The sequence below is a fragment of the Mus pahari genome, chromosome 19 (genome assembly GCF_900095145.1).
Source record: "Mus pahari chromosome 19, PAHARI_EIJ_v1.1, whole genome shotgun sequence".
Lineage (NCBI taxonomy): Eukaryota > Metazoa > Chordata > Mammalia > Rodentia > Muridae > Mus > Mus pahari.
In genome coordinates, this window is record NC_034608.1 from 65,001,811 (window position 1) to 65,025,154 (window position 23,344).

Consider the following 23,344-nt stretch of genomic DNA (forward strand, 5'->3'; position numbering starts at 1 on the left):
TTTAATCCCAGCACTTGGGAGGCAGAGGCAGGTGGATTTCTGAGTTCGAGGCCAGCCTGGTCTACAGAGTGAGTTCTAGGACAGCCAGAGCAACACAGAGAAACCCTGTCTTGAAACCAAGCCCCCCCCCCAAAAAAAAACCACTGTGCATCATTTGCATCTTGGGTCATGTAAGGTGCTATATTCAACTCCCTTCGTTGAGGATCCTAACTCTTAATTGAATGACATCAGTTGTTCCTTTCAAGGTATCATGAGGTGTTAGAGCAGTCAGATAAAGCCAGCGGTGCGGTGTCAAGTACATGGAATTACGAAGATGCACTAAAACCATGGGCATGGGTGACCTAGAATACGTACGTTAATATCCTAAGAGTATTACTCACCATAATTTTAGTGGCTTAGCTTGAGATTTAAGTCTTTGGTTTAGCCTTCCCAGAATTGCCTGTGGAAACTTGATACATGAAGAAATTCAGCCTATTCCTTACCCTCCCATCTCTCAGACAACACCCCCACGCACGAAATGTTTAGGACCAACAGTTGGAACTGCTTGTAACAAGAACCCCATAGACATGCCTCAGCACATCACACTGGAGCCTAAGAATGGTCCCGATTATTCCCAAGACAGGTTCGGGAACACAAATTTCTCTTTTGAAGGAAAGAGTGGTTTTTAGTAGCAATTAATCAGAGTAAAATATTTGTCAGCAGTGGCATTTTAATTACGCATATGTATTCAATAAAACACGTAAATGGAATGAATAAATAGGTTATTTTTCCCACAAACCAGTTCCCTGAAGCTACAACTTAATACTGAGCCCCTCTGAGGTTAAATGTCTATGAAGCTGCATGGTCTGCTAAGAAGTAGGGTTCAAACTCATGTTTCCAAAACGCAGCTTCATGACATACTAATTATCTGAAATTTAATGTGATTAAGCATTAAACGATGGTATTTCCTTGAATTTAATGACAGTCCTATTTTCATGTCAAATTTGATTATAAGAACCAGCGTTCAGAGCGAACTGTTTAAAATCCCAAATCATTAACAGATCATTTAGGATTTTTGTCTCAGATCAGAGAATTTCTTGTCTTTGAAAAATCAACCGCAGACGTCCACACGGAGAGGTGACTTCTACATTTTTACCTATGAACGGTTGTGGGTGGCTGATCTTAGAAGTTACAGTTTCATCTGGAGATGCCTGGGGGGGGGGGGAGGTGTTCCTGCCACTGCTACTTTTAACATACATATTCGTGATACACTCCAGCCCTGTGCAGTCCTGTGTCTCCAGGACAGCATGGACCATTAGATCCATCTGAAATGGGAGCAAAAGGCAAACAACCTCCTTAAGGCTTTATTAGACAATGCAAATACAACGGTGATCCGATGGCTTATTCTTCCTCCTCCTCCTCTGCCCCCTTCTTCACTTTCAGTCCAAAGTTGTGTTTCTTTGATACATAATCGATTTCTCTAAGAAATCAGACCTGGATCATCCAAACATCCCAATTTCAAGTCATAGGATTTTGCACCTAAGAAGGCATAGGTCATGGAGTTGGTCCTTTGTGTAAAGGAGATGTCAGAAGCATCCCTTCTCTCTGAGGAAAAGCTTTTTAAAAAAATACTTTCAAAAATTATATTTACTCACGTGTTGGAGGTGGGCAGAGGACAGAGCTTCCATGAATCCATTCCCACCTTATACCACATGTGACCAGGAGTCATCAAACTTAGGACCTGCCAAGCCATCTTGCTGGTCCCGTAAAGACACTAAAACTTTGGCTCACTTCTAATATGCTAAAATAAGCTTGAATTGGCCTGCCACGTGATAATCTCTGTAACAAAGAATGATGTAGATGAAAACCACAGTCAAAGGCTCCTGAAAGAAAAGCTAACTGCTCTGGCCATGTGACTTGATACTTAATTTCTCCAATTCAGGTACAGCTCAGATTTTGTTTGGTTTAGGGGAAAAATGTGAGAAGCCAGCTAGGCCTTCCCAGAGCAGTATGTAAGAAAGAAAATTCCAACCCAGCCATCAAAGCCCTTCTGTATGTATTTAATGCTTTTCTCCTAACCCTAACCTCCATAGAGCATTACACACACACACACACACACACACACACACACACACACACACACACACACACACACACCTATGAAAGAGCAGGATTTACCCTTTCCTCTTTTATCCTTGGATAAGATATCTAGAAGAGGGGCAAAGTAGGTCATGAGAAGATTACAAACTAAAAGTCTATAAAAGAGGGAGGATGGATGGATGGATAGATAGATAGATAGATAGATAGATTAGATAGATAGATATAGACACACACACACACACACATATATATATACATATATATATATATGGAGAGAGAGAGAGAGAGAGACTGAGTGCAAATAGAAGGGAGAATAAAGAAGGAAGACTGAGCCTGTGGGACCCTAGGTTTTGTATCCTGCTCCAGTGGAGGTGCACATTTCTGCTTTGAGTGTCTCCACACCAGTGAGAGGATGCTGGACCTTATCCCAAGAATTTGCCCTGTCATTTGGAAACTGGAATTAAATCTGGCTTGATCCAGGTAATATTTATTTTCAAACATTAGTAATCACACTGGATTTATTGAAATCTTTTTTCTTTTGTTTTGCTTTTTGACTAAAGTCTCCCTTCGTATCCCACGATTACCCAAAGTTCGATATGTAGTCCAGGCTAACTCAGACTTACAGCAATGCTCTGGCTTCAGCCGCCAAGTACCGGGGGCTTGTAAGCATAAGCTGTCACATCAGGCTATTTCCATCGTTTTGAAGATGATAATCTTACAGAAATTTGAAGGTTATATTGATAGCAAATAAGCTTTAGAAATCTGAAACTAAAGTTCTCTTATATTATTTATTAATACTATTTGTGTATATGTCTGTCTCCCTAGATTGTATGTGTGTGTGTGTGTGTGTGTGTGTGTGTGTGTGTGTGTGTGTGTGTGTATGTGGGCGTTTGTGCATATAGAGATCAGAAGACAGCTTTACAGAGTCTGTTCTTCCCTCCCATGTTTATGTTGGTTCCAGGGATTTGAATCAAAATATAAGACTTGCCTCTTTTACTCATTCAATCAACTGGTTGACCCCTACAGCAACTTTTATTTAGATCTATTTTAATTTTTATTAGATTATAATATACTCACATCATCCCTCTTTCCTTTCTTCCCTCTAGCCCCTCATAATGTACCCTCTCCTCTTGCTCCTCTCGCAAATTCATGTGCTCCCCTTTCCATTAATAAATAAATGCAATCTGCTCAATCTGTATAATGCTGCTTGTGTATGTGTGTTTTCAGGGCTCACCGTTTGGAACCTAATAACCCAGTAGTATGTTCTTCCCTTGAAGGTATTTTCGGAAGCAATATTTTAAAGTGTAACCTTTAGAGTATCTCATCAGAGTCACCTCTTATATACCATTCTAGGCTCTGCCTCAATCATACAGAACTAGAATCTCTGAGGACGGAATCAATACATGAACAATATCATAACTCTTCTAGAACATTCCTAATTCTTATACACAGAGAAGATTAAGATCTATTGTGCTAGGCTAAATTCCATGGTAAATTAATTGATAGTTTAGCTTTCATCATTCTCCAGATAAAATGAGGTCATTGCAAAGAAATCTACTTTACTTATTCTTCCAGTTGAGAGATTTCCCTATAAGAAACCAAAGCTCACAAGAAAAAGGGGGTGAGAGATCCTAATAGAGCAGCAGTTCTCAACCTGTGGGTCCCCGACCCCTTTGAGGCGCATGCAGCAGATACTCTGTGTATCAGATATTTACATTAGGAAAATTAAAGTTAAGTAGCAATGCAAATAATTTTATTGGTGGTGGTGGTGGGGGGAACCCCAAGAGGAGACACTGTATTGTAGCATCTCAGGGTTAGGAAGGTTGAGAACTAACTGTTCTAGAGAAATCTAAGCTGAAAGCTCTGTGTTACTTGAAAATCAGATTTTAAATCATGCTAAAGTGTAGAAGAATGAGTAACTGAGGAACTGGGAGAGTATTCTTTTGTTTCCCTTTGTCAAAGCACTTTCTGTACGTTGCGCTGACTAGTGTATATCACATAATTCTGTGGTGAAATTTGTATTAGGACACGTGAAGCTTTGGGGTCAATCTCCAGCATGATAGGTTTAAAAAAAAAAAAAAAAGAAAAAGAAAAACAAGTTTTGTTTATTTTGTTGTTCAATGTTCTGTCTATTTTTAAAAATTATAGTGGTTTTTAAATGAACTTTTTAAAATAAATACTAATGTTATTGCAAGAAATTAAAGAAGTTTCTGTGAGATGGAACAGAAATCAATTCAACACATATGCTTTTCAAAAAAAATTTCAGAAAAAGACCGTCAAAAAATTTAGAAAGGGCCTAGATACCAGGTACTTTTGAGCCACTAGCTAATGCTCAGGTGACACTCAGCAACACAGCGATGTTCCTGCTGAAGGCCATTGGATTTTCTTTTTAAACACAAAGCATCATTACTACACATCCCATCATTAATTTCCTTTATCATTACTTCCTTCTATGGGATGTGACTTCAACAAGAAGCATTAACCACTTAGGTCTGTAATCCAGTTTCTCCATATTCTGTGAATAGAAAGGGTTTTATTATGAGTAATGAAGAAAAGTATGAGGATAAATCCTTCTGGTTTGTCACTAGTAACCTGCCACACCCTACTGAGTCCCTATGTCACCCCTCCTCCTCCTAATCACATTTCTAAAATGAGTTTATATTAAACAGATAGATGATTGGCAGGTAGATAACAGATGATCAATAGAACGTACCATACATTATCTCAAGCAAATCATCACAAATATCTCCCCACACAGTTATTAATATCCTCTCCATCTTAAATTGAGAACACTGAAGGGTGAAGAATTTGTCCAATGTCAGTTGAACCAGGCCAAGTATCTTCGTTTTCAAAGCTCAAACACATAAACACTAACGAATATCTCCTGGTAAAACAGAACTTGTTCTAATGATAACTTCATTTATGCTCAAATAGACTCATCAGCTGAAGTGCAAACTAGAGTTTAATGAGAGAGAAATGCTTTTTCTTTCACAGTACTTGAGACCGATGCCTTGGCCCCACGTGCACTGGGCAAGAGCATCACCACTGAGCTATATTTGCAGCCCAGAACCACACAAAGAAACTGCCTTTTGGGGTTGTTGTTGTTGTTGTGTGCTCTGTGTTTGAAGCTATAACTTCAAATAATTGAGCGTGACAAAACTTTAGTTCCCACTGTGCCATAGCACACTTATCCGTTTTTATGTGCAACCCAGATTTAGAATAAAATTGCCCAAATATAACACATTTTTAGATCCCTTTATCTGTTGCTCTAAAATCATTTTCTCTTCCAGTTAAAGTTACACTGGCTCTCTCAGGTTCCACCCAGGAATGAGGATTTGGTCTTCAGCGATTGGTCTATGAAGGTTAAAAACAAATCGCTGTTTTGAAGACTGGCTGTAGATGGGGAGAAAAGAAATATTTGTCTGTCTGGTAAAGAATTTCCAAGAGGGCTGTCACTGTTCCAAAGGCCTTTAGGTTCTAGAATCTGGTCATCTTTTTCAAAGCATCAGGGAAGTTAAGCAGGGTGAATTGCAAGCTTACTGCTACTTGGAATCACAGATCATTAAAAACTGTCTGTTAGAGGACACCTTGGGGAGCGAGTGGGGATAGCGACTGTTTCTGTGTGGTAGTAAAGCAATAACGAACTTGTCTAATCACTTTCTGTGAACAACAATAGATCATCCATCGTGGAAGGAAAAGTGCACATCTGTATCGGCCCCTGCGCATTCATTCTTGTGACTTTTAATGGTCTTCTTTCACATTTCCTCATGTTACGACAGAGTCTTCATAAAGACAGAATTTAACACAAACAACTAAAATCAGAGTAGAAATTAAACCTGATATTTATTTTTGCTTTTTTTTGTTGAAATGACATATTAATGATAAGAGTCTTAAACATAAACATTAAACACATTTTAATTTTAACGGTGACACCATATTTTGTAAGCTGCAGAATTAGTGTAAAGAAAGGCAGACTCATATTATATTCATAAACAGAAAGAGAAATGATTACGGCTGTGCCTCGCTTTATCCATTTAGGTTTCTCATCTTAACAGATGCATATTAGTGGAGCCCAACGTAGTTTGCTGTGACGTGCAGTGACTGATCAACTGTTAAATGATTGATTATACTGGGCACATTAATTTTACATGTATGGGCATGCCATATGTTCAGGGTTAAGTTGTAGAAAGCAATCCCTTTGTCCGCTCTTCACTTCCTCACCCCCTACCACATGTATATTTTATATTTACATCAACATGGTTCATGGAATAGAGAGTGATAGAAATAATTAAATTCCATTTGGTTTTGCAGGTGGCCTGGTCATAGCTATTTGGTATTTCACATCACTATCTTGTCTAACAAAGGGAGGCTACTTAGTCAAATAACAATTTCATCTCATCTTGGGGTAAAAATTGCCACATAAAAAGGACTAGAAAGCCCCCTCTGTAGACTCTCGTCTCAGCTTTTGAAAGCATCCACACAGACGGTGTCATTAAACTTGAAAGGTTTGCACTTATGAGTAGTATTGCCTGGTTTTCTAACCAGTAGTTGTTCTTGCCTTTCAAGGCACCTAGCAAACCCCAAAGTCTCCATCATCCACATAGTACAATGACCAGGTAATTGTTGCTACAACCTTGCAACTTTGTCTTAAAGATTTCCTAGAAACAACTGTTCAGGTCTAAAGACAAAAGAGAAGGATGCCTAATTACAAACTTTCTTTTCTTCCTAGACATACAATGCTCAGCCAGAACTGAGTCTCCTTAGTCAACCCTGGCTTCCTTTGAAGATCCACAAACTGAGTCTCTGACTGAAGAGAGGAGAATTCCAGAAAAGTGGCCTCTGTGGAATTTACATGAAGTCAGCTAAGTCTCAGGTTACTTAAGTGGGTGGCAGAGCATCTTGGTGGCTGTGATAATGAACACATGGTATTAATTGGCTCTAAAAAGAATTGTGATTTGCAAGTGTATAAGTTCAATCCACTTAGTCTTACAAGTGTCTATCAGCTATGGAGTATCTTTCTTGTTCTCAAATTTTGTCAGGAACATCATGAGTGAAACTGTCTCCATGTTCAACTGGGAAAATGCCTAGACATATTGCTTTAACTCAGTGAAATACTAATTTACAAATGCTGTACTTTCTTTAATCTTTAATGATTTCTGTATCTTCAGATATAAAATTCTGAATTATACTTTGTTCTTACAGTTATAATTTCTGAGACCATACACTCCCTACATCATATTTAAGGGGAAAAGAAAACTTTGTTTCTCTTAGATCTAGATAAACTACTGCAATATAAGGTGAGTAAGTACCCTCCTCTGCTTATGTTTGTATTTCTTTGAAATTTTATGATTTGAGTAGAATGTTTACAATAGCAGTAATATAGGACTTTGGGTTTGGAAAATACACAGATGTATTGGTGGATCTTAAAATACCTATTCCTACGTACCATATAACACCCCCTCCCCCATTCCTCTCTATTGCTTTTCAGCTCACCTGTATTCTAAGTAAATCAAGCTTCAGCTTTTTGGTAGTATAAAAAAGATGCTTTCACAGATCGATGGGTGAACTTTATCTTCTTCGTAAAGTTAACTATACCTAATTCATAGTCACACTCTGTGCAACTCAGAAATCTCCTAAGCTGATTACATCAGGTGCAATCCTCACCGTTGTGTGGGATCAAACTTTGATTTTCCTCTTTTAATTACCCATCCTTAGTACAGACATCTTTTAACTTCTGGGGATTTTTTTCCTTTATGGGTGATCTACTGTATTTTTTTCCTAACTAGTGGTTTTAATAATATGACTAACAAGTTTGCTTATTATATTCCCCAACTTTTTAATCACACACCATTTACATTTCTGGTTCTTCACTTTTCCAAAATTCTGAAGGATACATCCTGATTGATCTCTGGCAGGATATAGCTTAGGGAGTAAGGCATACTTATGTCCATGTTTTCTTGTTCTTTGTATTATATATTATATACTATAAAAGGTTTCCTGAGTGTAGCACACATATTATGCTGTAAATATACTTGGTACCTAACTCAAATCTTTTAAATACACAGTTTAGCTACTGCTCACTTTGCTTTTTGACTATGCACACCAGCAGCATTTTTATATGCTGTGTATGAAATGAATGCAAAATGAGTCACTACTTATGTACTGGGTGGAGCCTGCTCACTGTCACCTGGGGACATAACCCTTATTCCCTATATTTCCATTTGCTTTGTTGCCAAAGATCTTTCTGGGTGGCCTCAAATTAAAGCATTTTTCTCCCTGGTGACCTACTGTAATTTTTTTTTGTAATGTGAATAATTGGAATGACAGAATTAATTTGAGTATGAAAATATGAGGGAAAGGTCTATTACATTTTACTGAAATTAATTGTCAATTTTATAAAACTGGATGGAAAGAGAAAGCCAAATTTTATAATGTCAAATCAAAGTTAATTTCTGGAGTTTTATTTCTTAAGTTTCTCAAGGTTTCAACAAAGCAAGGAAGATGGAAGGAAAAGTAACAGTTATCATATCAAGGATCATTAATTAAAAAACAACAAACATTCTATTCAAGGTACACATTGTACATAAGGGTTTGCAAAGTACTTGGGTTTACTAAATCAGTTCTGGATGCAGATACAACCAGATGTGAAGTGCCCTGCATTGAAGCATGTTTCATTCTGGGTGTGTGCACACGTGTGTGTGTGTGTGTGTGTGTGTGTGTGTGTGTGTGTGTGTGTAATGATGAGTTATTTGGCTTAAAGCAAAGTTGAATCTCAACACAGAAAAGGGGGGCAGTAAAAGCAACTGTTAACATTGTTGAAAGTGAGGAAGAAGCATTGAAGCTCAAACCATATTAACAAGTCCCATATTGACAGCATAGTCACAGGGCATGCTTAGAAACACTGTAGGAAACCCCCTATCAAAAATGCGTAGGCACAGCTTCTGCTGTTACAGAAATGATTTACCATATGAAACAGACTTTCTGATTTTATTTCCTCATATTATATTCAATGGTCTTTTTGAACCAAATGAAAGTAAGCAAAGCTTTATTAATAATGCCACTGGTTTACTGTAAACTAATGAATTACCTTATAAAACTGTTATACTAAACAAATGTATAGTTATTCATATTGTGTACCACTGGTTTCATAGTCAACTTAACATACATACATATATAAACTAATGAGGCTTTTTCTCATTAAAGCCTCCTAAACATCCTAGAAACAGATTAATATTTTCCATCCCAAAACTAATACCAATTTAATAACTTACATTTAATTTGTCAAATACATCTTCCTTAATTCATGTTTGGTTTTCTTAGTATCCAAATATGGTCACAGCAAAACATATTTTAGCAGAAGAAAGTTGGCAAAAATCAAAGCCTACCAAAAATCCCACATAAAATACTATAACTGTTCCATTTGAAGTTAATCTCTTATTCTGAATAGCCTATGTGGCATACTATATAGAATAGATAACATCATAATTTCAAAGACATGGCTTGTGCGGTAAGTTCATTTTTGAGAAAGAGTAATTCAGTAAACTTTATTCTGCTGTGGGAGACCAGAGATCCTTTTAAAAGTGTAGCGAGTCAGTTCAGCACGATCTTTTCCTTTATGTTTTATTTAAAATGTTAATGGAGTAAATCCACAATTCACATAATTTATTTTGAAACACTTTTGTTCAGAATAATGTGCTGTAAGAACAGTGATATACAGGCAAAGTCCCTTAAAGAACATGCATCAATTCAGATCCCTTTTGAGGCATATTGCAAATGCCCTCTAACAGGGCAGCGCAACATTACATAAATCATCTTATATGAAAAATTAACATGACATCAAATATTTATAAATATTAATGTGTATGTTAATATAACCAAAGCTGTAACAAACAATCCTAACCTTGCCAAGTTTCCTAGGACAGGCGCGGCTGATAATGATATCCATTATCTCTGGAGGAACGCACAATTATAAAAGTTGTGTGCAGGCTGCTATGTTCTTAGCTGCTTTTAAATTTATCTATTCATGTCTACCATGCATATAGCATTAACCCTTTGCACATATATTTCTAAGAAGCACCAAGGCAGCGTCTGTGGATGAATACTTTGAAAGTCATTTTTATTTAATCCCTTACATTGGAAGCCCCCAATTTTTAACATGACTTCATGCATAATTGAAATATAGGGTATCCTACCAATAAATTCTCCTGGGACTGATCTCATTAGCATGTGTTAAATACCACATGTGCATATGTATATATATATATATATATTATATATATATAATATATATACATATATACATATATATGCATATGCTGTATATAGTATACATGATATATAAAATATGCTGTATATATCATATATATTAATATCATATATATTGATAAAGCCACATATATTGGTGATTTGTGGTCTTGAAATATTACATCGGTGGCTTTACTTTCTCCCAGGAAAGCTCTCTTAGAAGGTCCATGTTGAGGATCCTTCACATGTGGAGCAAGTGTAGTGGTTTGGGGCTCCTATGGGCTCAGTCATGCCTGGGCTGTATGGACAGGGTCCAGAGCACAGGGGACTCTCAGATCATGCAGGTTCAGCGACACAAAGTTTTGTTGTGAGGTTCGTTTCTTTTCTGGGTTTAGTTCGTCCAGCAAGTGTGGTTCATTTAGTCAGTGATAACGAAAGCAGCGTGGTTCACACAAAAGGAACCGGAAGGGCTCCATAGATCTGCACATCTGCTTGAGAATTCTACAGGTTTCCAGGGAAGGAGCAAGATAATGACCACGGCTGAAGGCATTTTTGAGCTGAAGATAGTTTGCTTCCCCCAAACAAATCTCACCGTGAGTCATTCCGATGCTGAGTGACTAATCTATACCTAAACCAGAGCGTTCTTTATTACTAAAGTACCTCACTTCCCTTCCCAATCAGTCTCACCAGTGGCTCAAACGCACGGTTCTGGATGGCGTTGTAGTTTTCTCTCTTTCGCCGCAGATAGCATCCAAGACCCATAGTGGCTGCCAGAAACCACAGAAAGTACGAACTTCTGTTTTTCTTATACATGCATACTTCTCGTTAGTTTCATTTATAAATGAGGTAAGGAACGATTGAAAAAATAGATAATCTACTCAAACAGGGAGGCTGCATGTAAAATACGACAACATGCTGTAAGAAAAACGATATGGTTGTGTTTAAAGTCTTTGTCAGCATCTTGCTATGCTTGATTTACTCTGTGATGTGGCTCACTGTCTGTGAGGTGGGAGGAAGTAAGGTAGGGGGGACCACAGCATGATCGGGGGAGGGCTAGGCTAGGGCAGGGCTAGGCTTAGGGTATGGTTAGGCTTATTATAGGGTTAGGGTTAATGTTAGGGTAGGGTTAGTGTAGGGTTAGGCTTAAGGTTGATAGACTTAGTGTTGTGGTAGTATTAAGACTAGGGTAGGTTTAGAGTTAAGGTTAGGATAGGGCTAGGGTAGGGTTATCATTATGGTTAGTGTATTGTTAGGATTTGGGTTAGTTTAGGGTTAGAGTACAGGTTAGTATTAGGGTATGGTTAGGGATAGGATGTTGTTAGAGTAGGGTAGGGCAAGGATTGGGCTAAGGGTAAGGTTAGTTAGTGTAGGGTTGGTGTTAAGGTTAGTATGAGTTTAGGTTTAATGTTATGGTAGGGGTAGGGTAGAGCTAGGGTTAGGTTTATGATTAGGGTTAGGACAGGGTCATGCTTAGAGTAGGGTAGGGTTATGGTGGGGGTTGGGTAGGTTATTTTTTGGGTAGCGTATTGCTCCAGTTATTATTAGGGATTATGGTTAGGGTTAGCATTCGTGTACCATTGACCTGGCACCACAGTAGGAGGAGGGTTGTGATATTTGAGTTGTCCTGGCTCAGCAACTCTATTTTATGGAGGACCAGGTACCAAGAGAATCTTCAGTTCACATGCTCAGACATTAGTTGACTGGTAGCAAGTGAAGCCATTGGAAGTATATGTAGATGTCAGGGGAGCAGATTTTTGGACTTTGGAGAGACCCTGCTATGTCACTACATCACTAAAAGGCAAGCTTGCCTGTCCTGAGTGTAGTGGAAAATGTGGTTTTGGTGTACTTTAAAGGTTTTTTTTCTACATCTCCAGCATGTAGGATTGATTTGGGGGCACGTTGACTCTGGATAATAATGCTGATTTAACCTACTTTATTCTTTGAATAACTAAATATGGAATGAGTAATGTCTAATACAGTCAAAAATGCCTTCAAATAGCCAATTAGAGACTCATTTTATTGCAGATCTTTAAGACTCTGGTAGACATTAAATGTGATTTCACCTTAATATACATTTTAGAGCTAATTATTCCAATCAGAGAAGAGATCGATACTTAACTGGCCTCATTTTTAAAGTGGATCAGAATTCTGAATGGGATACAAATATAAAATTTGCATACTAGATGTTACTTTGTTATTTGTTAGGCCCAGATCATTTTTTGGCTACATGATGTTCAAGTGTTACCCCATCACAAAAATAAATACATTTAAATCTGATCACCTTGAGGCTTTAATTAACACTGTGCGGTCTCTAAAGGATCAATCAGAGCAAAGGCCACAATCTGTGACTCTCTAGGCCCCAAACAATGCGACTCCCATTCATTACCCCTCAGATTTCAGCTTTTAGACGCCTCTTTTTCTTTCACTCCATCCCAGGCAATCGATTTCCTTGTTCTTCCTCCCACATGTTGAGCATGTTTGGTACCAGGCACTGACCACTCCCAACCTCTGGGCTGACTCATTTCCTCTCATCACCTCTCATCCAAGTCTGCCTTCACATATCTTTTTCTCAATGAGGCTTTACTTGACCACCTCATTTAAAATGACAAATGACCTGTCTGCCACCCAATGGTCCTCCTGATCTCACGTATTCCACTGGGTTGTGTATTTTTCCATAGCTCTTATTGATTTATAACATCACAGATAATTTACCTGTTCATATATACACACATATACATATACCCATTATAGATATACAAACCTGTATCTAGATTTATATATTTATGCGGGCTTGCTTTCCTGTTTTATGTCACCTCTATAAGGGTGGTCTTTGTTATGTCTACCTGTGAATTGGCAACATCCAGGATTGAGGCTGGGACATAAAAACTGTACAATAAATACTTATTGAATGAATCAATTGTGTTTTCAGGAGTTAAGAAAGGCAATAATAGAGGAGGCATGAACACACAAGACCTTGGGAAGAGAGGTAAGAACGCGATTTAAAAAAATATTTTATTATTTAATTTTGACTGAATTGAGAATTTTGCCACTGTTTGACGGTGTCGGAATGAAAATGGACAGATTCCTTTGAAGGCCTGAATAGGCTAAACTTCCACAGGTCATAGGAAGAGAACAGGCCTACAGCCCCCCCCAGATTCAGGACCTTATCATTTCATTGAATATCTGGACGTCCTTTAGATGTATCCATTGGTAAAGAAGAGAAAGAAATGTGTGTGTGTTTGTGTGGGGCAAATCATGTGTGTTCATGTTCGTGTGTGTGTGTGTGTGTTCTCTCTCTCTCTCTCTCTCTCTCTCTCTCTCTCGCGCGCGCGCGCGCGCGCGCGCGCGCGCGCGCGCGCCCGTACAAGTATGGGACTAACAATTCACTGTGCGTTATGATCATCTCCAAATTAGTGCTGCCTCACAGTCTATAGTATGCGGTATAGGTTGAGAAGGAGTCTTCATTTTGTCGTAACAACTAGTAAAATATAAAAACCTCAGCAAAAAAATATATGAACAATTTTTCTTAGACCTATTAAGAAGGTGAAGCCACAAGGAGAAACCGGAAGCCACAGGGAGAAATAGGCTTCCGGTTTTGGAAATCAGATGAGCAAATAGGAAACATCACAATGCAGAGCTCTGAGGAAGCAGGCAATGGAGCAACAGCTGAGTGGTGACTGATGAACTATGGGAATCTCCGAACAGCCAAACATGAGAGATGAGCAGGGCAGGGCACTCAGTCATGGGGGAAGTCACAGTTTAGTGGGTGGCACCTCCAGGAGCTATACCAGGTCCACATGGTAATCACGAAAGAATTATTGCCCCATGCTTTATGCTGAGAGAAGGATCTGTTCTGAACTATGCCAGACCCTTGTGTTCTTCTGTGCAAGTTCTGTCCTCAAGAGAAACTCTTTTGTGAAAGGCCAATGTCTTTCTTAGGGTTTTAGCAGAGCCTTGGCTACTTAGGGGAGGGGAAATATCTTCCACAGCTCTTGCAGCCATCCCCTCCCATAGAGTAAAGGGATGAGGGAAGGAGGGGTCGGGAGGGAGGGATGAGAAGCTCTGGTGAAGTTCACAGGCTGGGACACAGGTTTCCTAAAAGACTGAGACCTAGCCACTGGGTCTCCTATGGGATTCTCCCCCTCCTCCTTCACATTGCTAAAGACCTATATGCAGCAGTTTCTGTGTACCTAGCATTTCATGTTTGCCTTTCAACAAACCTACATTCCAAATCTGACAGGTATTTTTCACACATCCGAGCACAGACGCAAACATTTCTTGACAAAAATATTAGCAAGTCAAATCCAATGATGCATCAGAGAAGCACACACCATGACCAGGGTGGGACTCGTTTTGAGTGACACAAGGCTGGTTCAAAGGTGGATTAATACAGCCCAGCACACCAACAAGCTAATGAACAAAGGTCACGTTGTTATAGCAATAGGTGCACAAAGTCCAACACCCGTTTGTGATTAGAACTTGTCGGTGAAAGGCCAGCTGTGGTGGCACATACCCTTCATCACTGGACTTGGGAGGCGGAGGTAAGCAAGTCTCTGTGAATCTAAAGCCAGCTTAGACTACATAGTGAGGTCCAGACTAGCCAGGGCAACACATTGAGAACTTGTCTTAAAAGAAAAGAGAAAAACAGAAAAAGATAAAGAATTGTCACTAAGTTAGAGAATAAAGAGTATATATATATAATATATGTATCTATTATATATTATATATATAATATATATGTATCTATTATATATACTATATATAGTATACATATGCACATAATACACACACACACACACACACACACATATATATATATATATATATATATATATATATATATATATATGACACTACATCACATATTATATAATGATGAGAAACTTGAAGCTCTCCAACTTAGTACTGCCTCTCAATGCTGTATTCTAACAGGGTTTAGGGCAGGGCATCCCAGCTTATGTAACTGGGTAGGAAAAACAAATACAATGTATACTGATAAGGTATGAAGGCACAAACTATCTTTGATTACAGATGATGAGGTAATTTACACAAAAACCACTGAAAGTAGCTATAAAACACTTCTGGAAGTAATGCCATTATAAATGATAATAATTTATGTAGGAAATAATGCTAATACACAAAATTGCTTCTATATTGTTCATTGGCAATTATCAAGTAGAGTTTGAAACTAAAGTATTATCATTTATTCTTGAAATGGCACTCTATGTTAATATTAATAATAATTAATATTAGTAATTAATATGATGTGAAATCTACTTGAATTAATGATGTCAAATAAGAATTAAACAAAGTATTCTATATCTAGATATTAGGATTAGGACTTTTATTATGTACATATGTTTGTTTGTCTATCTCTCATCTATCTATGTATTTATTTATTTGTGTGTGTGTGTGTGTGTGTGTGTGTGTGTGTGTGTGTGTGTGTACACCCATGCTAAGGGATGAAATCCAGAAAACAACGATCATAAGTCAATTTTTTTCATCATGTGGTTTCCAGGGACTCACGTTCTCAGCTTTGGGAGCAAGCACATTTATCCTCTAAGGGCCATCTCAGTGACATAGACTCAGTGATTTGAAAGGACCAGTTTTCTCATCCTGATCTGCAGATCAATGCAACCTCAGCTTAAAGCTGGGCAACTTTTTGGGGGGGATTGGTGGTGGATATCAACAAATTGATCATCATGTTTTTTATGGAGAAGCAAAGACCTAGAATGGCTAACTCAGTATTCAAGTTGAAGAACCGAGTCAGAGGTCTGGCATTACCCAACATCAGGATCTACTGCAAAGGGGCAGAAATCAGTGCAATGTGGGGCTGGTAAAAGAACAGGGTCAGTGGGACTAGCGAGTGCAGAATTAGATTTATGTAACTACATGCTTATCTACAACAAAGTATCAGAGGCACTGAGATAGATTGTCTCAATAAATAGACATTCTGTGTAACAGATGTCTGTACACACACCCTCCCCACTGATTAATTCAGAAAGGATTTAAGACTTATGTGTAAATGCTAACCTATGAAATTTCTAGAAGATAGCACAGGAGAAAATATAAATGATGTTGTCCTTGGTAATGCCTGTGTGTACATCACTGATGGTATAGTCCATCCCTTCATCAACAAATATTCCCAACAAAGCATTAATAAACTGGGATTAATTACTATTTGAAAAACTGACCTACAAAATACAATCTCAAGAGAACAAGAAAATAAGTTACAACCTCAGAGAAGATATTTGTAGAAGGTATCTCTAAGAATCAGTGGCTAGACATAGGTGCAAAGAACACCTAAAACCGAGCAATATCAAAATGAATGCCCCCCAAAGCCAAAAATGCTAAAAGTCCATGCTGAACAGTTATACATATGCCGAATTATGATATATTGTCCAAGAACCTGTTACCAGATAGTTGCAATTAAAGGAATAACTAAATATCACTATGCACCTATTAGAATGGCCACAGTACTAACCTCCGACAATATCAAGGCTGATCAGAAGATGGAGCATCAGAGCCTCTCCCTAATTCCGTTGGGAAGGCCCATTGGAAAATAGTTTGTAAATTCCTTAAGAAACTGAGCATACCCTATCACCAGATCTAACCATCATTCTTTTTGGTATTCACTTGGATGTGTTGAAAACTTCACACACACATGCACACATGCACACACACACACTTCCTCAGAGATATTTATTCATAATTACCTAAATGTCGACGTGACTATGATACCCTTCAGTTGGCCAATAGAAAACTGAAGGTGTCACACCTAGGCAATGGAATGTTACTCAGTGGTAACAAAGAACCCAGACCAAGTGTGAATATACGCTACTAACTGAAAGAAAGAAGGCGATCTCCAGACTACATACTATATGATCCCAACTATATCACACTCTAGAGAAACCCGTGTGTGCAGTGAAAAGATCACTGGTTGCCATCGGAATAGAAAAGGAAGGGATGGATAGATGAACATGAAGATTTGGGCGTAGAGTAAATACTGGGTGTGACACTACAGTGATGAATAAATGTCACGTCAGGATACATTTGTGCACACTTTCTGGTCAAACAAAATGAAACAAAACAAACAAAAAACCAAAAGCAACCCCCTCACCCCCCCAAAAAAAAACCCTCAAAAATAAAATATGAAGACTGAGGCCTAAGCACAGGCTTCCAATGATGTTCTCCAATGATGGGCTATTGAACTATACCAAATCTATTATTGTTTTTTAGTATTGGTTTGGGGAGAGTTTGTGCGTTTATGTTGCTGGTGTTATACCAAAGTCTCTGCTCTTTTATTTCTTAAATTTTCTTTCAACTTAAAACTTCTGTAAAAGTCAATGGTTTAGAAGGGGGGGGGTCAGGGGTCACTGGTCTCTCTTTTTCTTTGGGTTGACTCTTAGTTTTCTCTTTAGGAATGTGAGCTGTGAAAAACCAAGCAGAAGTGTTTCCATCTTAATGGCGCTATGAGCCGGAGAAGTCGCAGAAAACCAAAGGACTCAAGAGGAGGCACTGCTACCAAGAACTCGTGTCCACCATGCATTGGTGAAAGGACATGAAGGAGCCATTTTACCAACCTGAACCTTTCTCCATGGGGCACTGCACAGCTTAACCTCTGAAACTCTGTTGAGCCGTTGAGGGCTCCTAAAGTTTCTTAACAGAGTCCCTCTTTACAGTAAAAACCCTACTTCTCTCTGAGTACAGAGTCAAAGCAGTCCTACAGCACTAACATTTCAATTGCTGCATATGGAGCCCAGTAAGTAAAGGACCCCCTAAGAGCGGTTATGACTGGATTGTAGCTGCTTCAAACATTTAACTTTCTATGAATAGTTTCTGACGTTTTTGAAGGCTAAGCACCCCAAGTCATCACTTTTCCATCCAAGCATATAGGAAAGCAGTCACTGATTGTGTGATTGATTCTTCACTGACCAGAATATAAACATGGAGGAGATTGTTAGCACCCATGGTATCTGAGGGAGAACTTACAGCATCTGTTCACCTATGTTATATATAAAACAATAGATTGTATATACAAATATAGAAAACATTTCACTTGTTTGTATGTGCATTATATGTATTTTGAGTGCAGATCAAGTGTATCATAGTCCCACTTATCATTAGTTTCATTTTTTACAATTTCATAACAGTGGCCTAAAAATAATAGGTGGAAAATTTTAGAAGCAATCCATACATATGTGTTAAATTACACGACATTTTGAGTACCGGGATAAATTCTCATTCTGCATTGCTTCTTCTTGCCCAAAATATAACTCATTTCTTTGGTCAGTGTATCTGCTCTGTATATCTTGCCTGTTACCTCCACGATCAGAACCATTTTTTGGAACAGCATAGGGTCTGTATTCAAATCACCCTGTTATGCTTAGCAATGTCTCCCAAACAAGTCATGGTACTGAAATATGAATATGTTAGAGAAAAACTGGAGAGTGTCTTCTTCAAGCAAAATGCAAAGGTCTCCACTTAAGGGGGGGTTTATAGAGCTATCATGTTGTTAAATCATGTACTAGGTATGATTCATAAGTCAATCTATGTTATAGCTATGCATGTACAAGAGAGAAGCATGGTGCATAAAGGGGCTGGTATTATTTGTGATTTCTGATATTCACTGTATTCTTGGAACACAGAATTGTGTACCATTGGCTTTCCCCAACCCTAATGTTGTATGTTTAATGGAGACTTTGCTCTGTGACTATTCATCTAGTTTTGAACTGTACTAAGAAAGCACACACTCATATACACTTTCCTTACTAAGAAAATAGTTCTCATTTGTTCAATCCATTTGTTGCACCCTACATTTCTATGCATACATAGAGATGTATTTTCTTTTCATTTGCATACACATATTTTGTAAGTTAGATTCATTAGAATTTTCCCTTTCACAGATGGAGCTTAGTGGCATGGGTATCTGTGGTGTGGCCAAGGAAAAATAAGGCAAGAAGAGGGAGGAAGAGGTTCTGGTTTATTATGAGTGCTATAAGTGAATGTCCAAAATTCCCTATGGAAAAAAATGCCCCCAGGCACACCACTCATGGGGACTTCCAAAGTTTGTTGCATTCACTCAATACATAATTTCAACAAATCCATTTATGACTTTGAAATGTGAAGTGTCCAAGTGAACAGAAGAAATACTCAAAAGAGGAAAACTGGAAAATATTAAAAGTTGGACAGAGTTACTGAAAAACAGCCAGGTAGTGTGACTTTAGTTAATATAAAGGGCAAACGTCTGGCCATCTTTCAGTATTTGCAAGAGCTCTACTCATTAAGATGTATAAGGATGGTTTTGAATCATTAGGAAAAGGTGAAGTTATATGTCTATCTTAGCATATTCTGGGCAAAAAAAAATTAAAACAGTTCATTTAGATTGAGTTCCATCAAAATTATTAAAGTTTGTAAGAGTGAATCCTCAAGTTTTTAAGGCATGCAAATTTCCTTCTCTTTCCCTCTTTCTCCTTCTCTTTCTCCTCTCTCATCTCTGCTCTATCCCATCTTCTTTCTCATTCCTGCCCCACCACATGCCTATTACATATGTGCATAATACTTATTTGGTGTTTGGTTTTGATGTTACTGGTGAGGTGGACTTCTATTTAAGGAAACACTGTTGTAGGACAATTTAAGTACTTGGAAATAATCTTACATTTTCATTTCTCATATAGAAAAAATATGCTGGTATATTATATTCATTATTCTTTTAAGTTCAGTCAACTCCCAATTATTTCTGGTAATAGAGAGTAGGGATAAAATGAGCAGGTGAAATCTATTTCTAGTCCCCGAACACAACTTCGAGTCTCTCCCCTCGGTCTTCTTCACTAGAAGCAGAGCTATGTCTCTTTCCCTTTCTTTGTGGACTCATTTCAATTGTTGAATAACCTTAAGCAAAACAAGCCAAGGTGGTGGTGGGGAACCCAAACGTAAGGATGATCTGAAATCCTTTCTAAAATTAAGACAGCAAACATAATCTATAAAGCTAATTTTTAAAAAGCTGGGCTGCTTTTTTCAAACATTGTGTCTGAAACATTGTGTCACTACCAGAGAAGACTAGAATGTCCTTCATTAAATGATGCTATTTTGAAAGGCATTCATACATTTAGAAGACAGTTTCCTCTCATTACAAATGTATTTTAACTTTCAGAATAGCAGTTGGATGTTTAAACATAATAGCTTTATATATTTTATAACTTACAGAGGAGGACAAATAAGCACTGGCTTAATAAAATCATTAACTAGAGAATTAAGAACATTTCAAGCATGACCTCCAGACAGCTAGCATCAGGCTAGGTTTCCTAGCTGTTCCTTAACTAGCAATAGTATTGACTTTTTAAAAGTAAGAGTGAATAGAATTTATCTAAGGAAGAATCAATATGAAGCTGAAACTCCAAGGTCTTAACAGCTAATCTTGAAGAGCATCACTCAGAGGCGAGATTAGTATGGCGATGAACATACAACCAAAGATGTAAAGGATGAAATAATTGCATTAAACTCATATACACTAATCTGTGTACAGTTTTGACACTTGGCAATTAATAAACACAAGAAAGTGGATATTCAGGTTTCTGCTCCTGGCCCCAGACGGAAATCTGCATTAAACAAAGAAACCAAGATCCTCACAGACCCAGAGAAAAAGGACACTATAATTTTATACACATTGTTCTGAGGGATGTCAATAACCATTGATTACTTTTCTTTGTGAAGACCCAAATAGAATCCTGTAAACTGGCCTTATCTTTGATGATACAAAAGGTCAGAATATTTCAAAACATTATCAGAGATCCTGTTTTCTTGTTCTTTTTCAAACTCATCTGAGGAATCTGATCTAATGAGTATTGTATAGGGAAACTCGTTGTCTCCCATAAAGCAACAAGAGTAGGGAAGAGGGACCAGATGCAAATGCAGTTCTGAGAAACAGTGTCCCAAGGGAGGACAAGGACAACCCTCCAGAGTGCATGGTGATAAACACCTCTGGTCATGTTTGTTATATAGCCCTATTCTTGAACAATTTCTATTTATAGTATCTATTGGTGAATTATAATATATATATATATTTATATTATATCATCTGTATATAATATAATGTCCATTTATATCATCCATATATAACACAGATGATATCTATTTATATTATATAATTTATATGTAACAGATATAATATATATATTATATATATATATAACAACAGAGCAAATTAAAGATATCATCAGAGTTTTATTGAGGTTACTTATAGAAATCTGGATGGGGGTTTATTAACAGGAGCAGAAATGACTCAAAGACATCTGCATCACTAAATGGCCACCCCAAAGTAGATGATGGATCATCAATTCTAGAAATCTAGGGCTTACTACATAGCCTTCATGAAGTTCAACATGTTTAAGAGAGACCTTTCCAGGTGGTTCTGTTGTTATGAACATCTTCTAAGCTTCATGGATAGCACAAGAGTCTTCTAGACAGTTCAGCTGTTTCTACTTCTTACAGGTGGCTTGGGTGGTTGAAACTTCAGCTTGTCTGAGTATATCTTTTAGTAGACCTAATTGCTTATAGAAGCTTAGGGAGTGAGAAATCTAGTGTATCTGGTCAGTTTCAGGGAATTCCTGAAACCTTTGTGTTGTTTACCCAGATTCCTGCAGGATGGAATGTTTCCTTTACCTCAGAGAGTATCCTGTGTCTTAAAGACTTTCCCTCCAAGATGAACATTTTTATCTGGGTAGAAACTAGCACACAGTAATGTTAATTAAGAAAAAAATGGTATCTGGAAGAAAGGATAAATTTTTAGTAAGTATAAGAAGTATAAAAATAGAAGAAAGAAAAATAGGCATGAGTCCATTGTGGTATCTTTTTGAGATACTTCTCAAGGACTTATGTTCGAAAGGTTTGCTCGCCTACTAATGGGCTTTGAAGTTGTTACTTGATTGTGAGGGCTTTACTGCCATCAGTGAAGTCAACTTTGATGACTTTGCAAGCTAACAAAGAGAGAATAGACAATTTCAGAGATGGAGTCTAGTTGGAAAAAGTGTATCACTAGGAGCATGTTGTTAGACATCATTTTTCCATGCCTTCCTATTCTCTCTGTGTATTATAAGATGAACATCTTTCCTCTACCACCCCTGATGCCATAATCCTCTATCTCAATCATCTATCTCAGCACACGGAGATATCCTTTAGCAATGGAGCCTTAACCATGGGCCAAAATTGCTGAAACCATGAGCTCAAATAATTATTTTCTTCATTAAACTGTTTATCTCAGGCCTTTGTTACCATGATAAAGAGTCAAACACATGACTTGATATGGAGTGTGAGCATTATCTAGTTCTATAGTTGGAAATTTTTGAATTGAGAAAACATGTTACCCGTGGTCCATGCAAGAATGTTTAAATCCAAGAAGATGAATGGAGTAAAATATTCACTTTGTTTACAGTGGGTTGTTCACCAATCTTTATCTATTCTTCCATTTTTCTAAGTGTACAGTAAGAGAAAATGTGGATCTCATACTTGATCTGAGATGTGCCAAAATACTTTTTGTTTTAGTTATGGTTTTATTGCTGTGAAGAGACAACATGTCCACAACAACTCTTAAGAAGAAAATTATTTAATTGGGACAGGCTTACAGTTTCAGAGGTTCAGTTCATTATCATCATGGCAAGAAGCATGTCAGCATGCTGGCTGACATGGTGTTGGAGGAGCCAAGAATTCTACATCTTTAGTCACAGGCAGTAGGATACTGAGCCACACTGGACATAGCTTGAGAATATAAGTGTCAAAACTGACCCCCACAGTGAGAGACTTCTTCCATCAAGGCCACATCTACTCCAATAAGGTTAAAACTCCTAATAGTGCCATTCCCTATGGCCAAACTTTCAAACATATAAGTTTATGGGGGTCATTCCTATTTAAGCTACCAAGCTTCCTTCAAGATAAAAAAGAAAAGGGATTCTCTGTAACTGTCATCCTTAAAATGAGGAACACACTTTAAGCAATGTAGCAGAATTGCAAAGGTAGATTGTCAAAT

The 23,344-nt window shown here is 37.8% G+C and overlaps 1 protein-coding gene and 1 long non-coding RNA gene across 3 annotated transcripts in view; one reads left to right on the top strand and one right to left on the bottom strand.

The window, feature by feature from the left end:
- LOC115062593 overlaps nucleotides 1–20,775 on the top strand; it is a 28,328-nt gene extending 7,553 nt beyond the window's left edge. The window contains exons 2-5 of one of the 2 annotated variants that reach the window (XR_003842533.1): nucleotides 6,809–6,952; nucleotides 7,282–7,376; nucleotides 13,253–13,309; nucleotides 17,745–20,775. This is a non-coding gene — a long non-coding RNA (uncharacterized LOC115062593). The remainder of the gene's footprint in view (nucleotides 1–6,808; nucleotides 6,953–7,281; nucleotides 7,377–13,252; nucleotides 13,310–17,744) is intronic. The other variant, XR_003842534.1, reaches the window with a different exon arrangement.
- The window catches only part of Tenm3 (teneurin transmembrane protein 3), a 723,224-nt gene that overhangs the window by 635,478 nt on the left and 64,402 nt on the right, over nucleotides 1–23,344 (bottom strand). The gene's annotated exons all lie outside the window — the stretch shown is intronic.